Genomic DNA, 7715 nt, shown 5'->3' with positions numbered 1-7715 from the left:
TTGGCTAAGGTGACCATGGAGTTAGAGCAACTAGAGTCTTTACCAGATTTTGTACAGTCACAAGCTGTGGTGTCTGGTGATCTGAGGATGTCCATGGTTGAGATTTTCAAATATAGTGGAGATGGGGATGCATCCATCCTTGATACTAACATTGACATATTGGGTTTGTCCCCACTAGAGTCAGGTTCAGTTGAGTTGAGTACTGCAGTAGATTGTTGTGGTATTCCTAACATGGTGGTGACCTCTAGTACTAATGACATGAAGACTAGAGATGTTGTATCAAAGACCATGTGTGATGTTGGTGAGTTCATATTTGGCATGGTTCCTGCCAGTAATACTACTCCCTTGGCAATGTCTTCAAAGGTAGTAGTCAATTCCAACTTGGTTAGTGATCAATTCCAGTTAGTTACATCTGGATTACAGTCTAAGCCACTGACTAAGATTGGTGCATTCTATCGACATTACATTGTGAGGTATGCTCATCAATTCACCTTTGATCAATTCACCTTTGATGACCATGTTGATGAGATGATGATACAGACATGTACTTTGGTTCCTAGTGCTTATCATTAGTTATGGGATAGTTTGATGCCTCGGGATGAGAGTTGTGATGGGCATGACATGGCAATAGGTTTTGCTGTTGATAGCTTGATAATACATGACTTAGAGCAAGAGTTTTGGAGTGATGCTTCAACGGGTGTTATTATTGATTCTACTCCTTCGGCTATGACATCTCTTGAATTAGTTAGTGATCAGTCATTGTGGGTTGTATCACTTGTTCATGGTGAGATGTTGACTAAGGATGGTTTTTTTTATTAACATTATATTGCAAGGTATGTATATCAGTTAGCATTTGATCCTTGTGTTGAGGAGTTGATGGCAGAAAAATTTTGTTTGGGTTCCATTTCTTGTTGTTTTTCTTGTGATGGCTTTTCACCATCAGGGGTGCATGGGAGTTATGGTTATGAGATAGTGGCCAGTGATTTGCAGAGTTGTTCTGACTATAGGAGTTGTACATTGTGTGGATTCTCCATACTTGGTACAGTTTCATTCAGGAGAGTTCACCATTGTTGCAGAGTTGGATTGTACATTCTGTATAAGCCAATGGGATGCATTGATGGTATTTACTATGTTGGTAGTTTGATCTGTCCACTTTACTTGGGTTTTAATGTTTTAAGAGTTTGTGTCTCATGGGTTTTTGACTATGGAAGTTGTGACTTTGGAGTTTGGTTGAGCAGTAATTTTCAGTTTGATTATGGATTACTCTTGGTTATATTGCAGAGGATATTGCAGGAACCTATGTTAATTGACAATAGTATAGTTCATGACTACATTTGGGATCCAAGTGGATTGATTGGTTTATTGTTCAGCCATTGCTTGAGGACAAGCAATATTTGGAAGCAGAGGACTTTTCATGTCTCCTTTTCAAATAATTAAAAATAATAATCTTTGCTAAGGCAGGCAGGCCCAAAAAGGTGAAGTTTCAGAAAAAGGAGATAATATTTGGAAGCTAATGGACTAATAAACAAAAATTATTATTAAAATATGTTTTATTAACCCCTCTTGGACGTGAGTTAGGGTTATGCACTCTTTTAAGGGGTTTGGAGGCATTTTGGGCTCATTCGAGAACTTGATTTTTGCTCATTTCTTTGTTGCTCTTTAGAGGCTACCAAACCTGTGGAGAAGGAAACCCAAGAATGGGAGTTTGCAAGTTTATAGGAAGGCTAAGGATGGGATTTTAAAGCCATTCCATGTGCATTCTCATGCAGAGTTTTCCTTTGTGTTGAACAATGCAGATTTGTGGGTATTCGGGTGTGTTTTTTTTTGTAAGAATTTGGTGTTTTCAGTTGAGTATTTCATTTCAGTTTGGGTTGCTGCTGTATATCAGACATTTAGATGTTAAAATAGAGGTGAATATATGTATTTTTCCATGATTATACTTCTATGATAGATTATCAATGCTTTTGTGGTGTTTTCAGCTATTTTGTGTTGTTTTGGGAGCTTGATGAGCATTGCTTTTTTCCTCCATTTCGAAGCTATTGTGTAAATGTTATACAAATCTAGAAATTTCATTTTGTAGGCTTTTATGCTGCTAAAATTTCTATAAAAAATGTCCACTTTCAGATTTATTAATAATATGTGAAGCTATGAAATTTTTGGCACTATTTCTGGCATACTTGATTTGGGGTTTATTGAAAAATTGGTGGATCTTTGAAATATTGGTTGTTTGATCTTAAAGATCTGATTAGAGGCTCGAAATATCATATAAAATTAGAAAAAGGACACTTTAGAAGTTTCTAGAAGAGATATGAGATATGGGGTAGATAAATTTTATCCTATCTAATCCATCTAAAACCTAATGACGATGAAAAATGTGCGAGAAAAATAGCCTAATTTCATATTTATAGGAATGTCTCGTCATGAAGCAAAGATGTCATGTGAGAGAACCTAAGGAAGAGAAGGAGTCAAGGGTTTCACTTCATCAAGTGACCTAAGAGAAGAATCTACAATGGCATGTTAAGTAAGAAAGCTTAAGGAGATTAATGCTTGAAGGCTGAACATGCTTTCAAAGCTAGAAAGTATGAAGGCCAAGTAGAATTGAGGATAGAATAGAGATATGTAATCTACAAGAGAAGTTGTAAGTTGTATGAGATTAAAGCTCTATTGTTACTCTCTAACAATTGTATCAATCTAGGGTAAATCCTTCAGATTAAGGTTGGCCTAATAGTCATTTGTAAATTCTTTAACTGGGTGGCATTCCAAGTGAATGGCCTAAAGTCATCTAACAAGGCTAACTTCTAACAGGGTTATTGAAATCCCTTAACCGGGTCACATTTAGTTGTAACCTTTAATAGGGTTGGCCTTTCACAAGGCATCACTTCAGAAGAGTGAAAAGGAGTAGCATGCCACTGGTGGTTTTTATCAAATTGGATTTCCACATAAATCATTGTGTCAAATGTGTTAATGAATCTATTATTTTTCATGCTTTATATTTCTACAAGTTGATTTGATAGTAACCTATAAGTTTTAGTGATTGCATAATCTAATGGATGCATCCATGGATATGAATGTTTAATGGGTTCAATAATCTATCAAAAGTTTTATTTATACATCTGGACCTTGGATAACTAATTCACCCCCTCCCTCTCAATTATTCTAAAGTATTCCAACAAAGGGAAAGAGTTCTCATGTCAAATATCTTTCGAAAGATAAAATTCAAGATGAGACTATGCTAGAATGAAATGCAAAGATTTGAATATATTAACAACATGAGAGTGTTATAAGAACTATTCAAATTAATCTAACTTAACTATGCTATTCCAAAGAAATCTAAGCTAATTCATATGAAACTAAACTTGAATGATCATGAGAGAGTGGGATGAGAAATAGAAGTTATTTACAAAATTCTCTAATAAAACCTATAAGTAAACCTATAGCATAACAATATCTCAAAATTGGGATCCTTACACGAGGAGAGAGTGCTCTCTTTTAAAGATGTATGGATGGTTGAGATCAAAATCACAAGATGGGTGATCAAGGGTAGGAGTTGAATTTATACATGATCCATCTACACATTTGTCTCCTCCATTCAAAATGAGTTGACTTTTCCATATAAGACAAAGTCTTTTTCTTTTGATTTAAAAATAGGAGAAATCACTTATGTGTCAAATTTAGGAATATGTGGGAATGAGGTCTTTTATTTTGTTAAATGGAGGAATGTTATTTTAATCAAATATAGACTTAGGATATTAAAGTCAAACTATAGGTTAAAATTAGATCAATTAATTTTTAAAGATTTTGTCCAGGGAAATAATTAAATACTTTAGCCAAAATGTTGAGAAGGGGGATAATAGTCTAAGTGACCATTTTAAAGTGATTATAGTACTGAGATGAGTGATCTCCTAGGAAATCCTAGTGCTTCTCCTCTATAAGTGTCACCTTAATCAAATGAGTTCTGAAAATCAATTTATTCTTATGAGAGATGGATTCATGTGAATTACTACTCATGAAACATGAGTTAATGAATTTAACTCAACTACATAATTAAATCCTAATAGCAATATCACACATTGGCTTGTTGTGAAAAATATCTATTAATTATCATCTAATGAGATCAAGGGGATTTGTAATGAATGGTTCATAAGGAACAACATGCAGTGAAGTTTTTACAAATAGAGTTACACAAAGATTGGGTTTAACTATGAAGGAAACTTCCTAGTTATGTGTGCTCAAGTTGGACTAGTATTGGGATGGGTAATCTCTCAAGAATTTATGGTACTTCAGCTTTGTGAGCATCATCTAGGTTCCATTTATTATCATGACATATGGGTTCATGTTAATGACTACTTGTGAAATGCAAGTCAATGAATATGATTCAAGAACAATTCAATCCTAATAGCAATATCACAATTTGACCTATTGTGGAAAATTTCTTGTAATTATCATGTGATGAGCTAAAGGGACTTCTTAATGAATGGTTCTTGAGGAAAAAAACTTGGTGAAGGTTTCACAAATGGGATTACAAGAAAATTAGGTTTAACCATGGAGGAAAATTTGTAGTTAAGCACACTCAATTTTGAGTAGTACTAGGACAAGTGACGTCCTAGGAAGTCTCAATGTTTCACCTATGTGTGAATTAACTATACCCAATCAGTGTTAAGTGATCATTTCATTCCCATGAGAGAAGGGTTCATGTGAACCACTCCTCATGAAACATGAGTCGATGAGTTTGACTCAAAAGAAAAACTACACCATTGAATCCTAATAGCAATGTCACAATTTGAGTTGTAGAAAATATCTCCTACTTGTCATTTTGGAAAAATTTTAAGTGGTGGAATTCATGCTTATCTTAGAATACATAAAATTAAAGTAGGAAGATAATAATTATAGATTTATTTTTTTGGTGTATCTTAAATAATAGTATACTTCATTCCTTAGTTGTTAATATTCAGATTTAATTTTTGAAACCAAAGGCCATTCAAGCCTATATGATATCAAAAGGAAAGTATTATACCTCTCATTTTAACTACTTAACTTTATTTATTGAATAATATTATTTACAAGTTTCTCTCAATTTTCAAGGTCTTCAAATTAACACAACTCACAATTTGGTTAGAATAAATATGTATGTGATTCAATATATACATGAGATTTGTTTAACATATTCAACTTTATATTTCTTACAAGGGCTTTTTAGTGAAGTACTCTTTTTTGTTTAAAGTTTTACATATAATTATTTTCTTCATGCACCCTCTTTTTGTTTCTTCCTATTATTAGTGAAACTATAGTAGACCAACATAGTTGTACGAATATTTTTCTTCTAGAAACGTTTATGGATCTCACATCTGGCAAGAAGGATATGATGGTATTTCTAATTTCTTGTTGAGTTTACCTTTCTTTTTTAGTAGGGATTAAATTTATGGCATTTTATAGTTTTTCAATTATTGATCATGTCAAAATTATCAAGATAAGTTTTAATTATTAAATAATTATCTACATGAATATCCTATTTGATTTACACCAGTAAGAGAAAGGAATCCTATCATCATTTGATCTAGATTGTTTTAAACATTAGAGAAAGTGAGGTTTTGGCACATTAATAACTATTCTAAAACATAGTAATAAGGAAAATACTATTGTGCATCCTTTTTAGTGGTGGGAAAAGGGACTCTTGTAATTTATCCATTATTATTAGGGATAACCACCACTTCTTCAATATTCATAGCTACTCATAGAAACTTCAAACTTAATATAATATTTTATTCCTTTGAGACTTAGTTCATTATGACTTTTTTTTTTTGAGTAAATTTAGATGGGTGAGTATGAGTGTTTGGGGTAATATATTAAAACACATGTAACTTCATCTTGTAACTCACTTATGTATCTAACATATTTTCATAGAGTTTCCTATTTCAAGAAACATAAATTTTGGATGTCATAACTTTGAACTGGTTGTCTAATTACAAATTGTTTAATGGGTCTAAAATGTTATGACATGTTGTTGTTGAAAAAAATTCGTTAATAGTGTATTATCTTTGATGTTACACAAAATGTCTTATCATTGTCATTTAGTGTATGTCAACCTCACTCAGGTGATGAAGATAGTTTCTTGTGTCTATCATGCATTTCAAATTTTTCTAAGTCTAGAAGATAGTTTCTATCTGTAGACACCTAAATTTGATTACATTGCTTTGGTAATCCTATTTAGTTATCTCTAAAGGCATCATTAATTAAATTCTTATTTAATTAATCCTTTGCCATCCCTAGCTGATTAATTTAATTAATCATCTATAGTCCTAATTGATAAATCAAATAACCTATCATTTATCAATTAAATCCTATTCTTCTATCTAATTCCAAAAATCCCCATTTATTAAATAAATCTATTTGATAAATAAAATCCTCAAATATAAAAACCACTAACTTATCCCTAATCCTCCATTTATCCTAATCTACCCCATCCACCCATACTAACCAAGCTTAGCCACTAACTCACCCACCCTCATTAATGCCATCCACTTACACATCTCTAACATCCCTAATCTAATCTTAAACCCAAGCCTATTCTGCCCCCTAATGTTATCACATTCCCTAAGAAAGTTTAAGACTTTCCTAAACCAAACCAAAGTCTCCCCTCAAAAATCCCAACCACCAAGTCATGAGTGCTCTTAAAAACCATAAAAGACTCTTACAAGCCCACTCATGACTCTTACATCCATCTTCCACACTCTTTCCTCTTCCACACTCATTCCTCTTACATCTCTCTTACATACTCAACCCCACTCATCATGCCTTTAACCAACCCTTTACCCTACCCTCTCACACTCATCCTCCTTGTGACAAGTGTCACCTTCCCATTGGTGCTAAAAGAGCACAATCCATGTGCTCTCCTTTGAGTGCATCCTAGCCCTCCTTAAGCCTTCATCTCTCCTTGCATGTTAGCCCTCCATCCCTCAAGCCCTTAGCCTATAAATTGAATCCCCTCCCAAGCCATTTCAATAACAATCTTTGAGCTAAAGTTATCATGCCCTTTTGAGAGACAAAAGCCATACCCATACCCTTATAATGCCAAATTGAGAGCTCACAAAGCTATCAATTTTCAATTTACCCATCCATCTCCACCATTGAAGCAACTTTGAGCATCTTGAGCATACATCCACATCAAAGGACGCATCTACAAAATCAAGAAAGCAATGAAGTGCTTCATCTTTTGAGGTTTGCATCTCTTGTTTATTTTCTTTGTCTAAGCATATATGTAAATTTAGTTTTAGTTTGTGAATGTTTCCTTTATTTTTAATGTTCTTTGCATACTAAATCTTGTTCTACACTATCAAGTTCACCTGGGTGACAAAGGGAAGATCATAGAAGTTGAGTGTTAATCAAATTCACTTGGTTAATAAAGGAAATTTTGGATGGAACAAGTATTAACCAAGCTCACTCAGTTGCCAAAGGAAAGTTTTGACTATGCAGTGTTAACTGGGTTCACTTGGTTAACACATGAAAATCATTTTTGAGTTAGTGGCTACCAAGCAAGATTAGCCAATGAAGGATTTTCTTATTTTGGCATAGTGAGTTCAATTAATTAGTTTGCTGGTTCCAACTGACCAAGGAGATAAATATTAAGTATTCTAAGTTGTATTCAAGATGACTTGACAATGTATAAGATATAAATATAAGGTCAAATTGAGGATTGACTGTGTGGAAGACAATAGAAG

Source organism: Cupressus sempervirens, chromosome 8 (genome assembly GCF_028749045.1).
Source record: "Cupressus sempervirens isolate cs-2001-9-10 chromosome 8, ASM2874904v1, whole genome shotgun sequence".
Classification (NCBI taxonomy): Eukaryota; Viridiplantae; Streptophyta; class Pinopsida; order Cupressales; family Cupressaceae; genus Cupressus; species Cupressus sempervirens.
Note: the sequence above shows the minus strand (reverse complement) of the source record.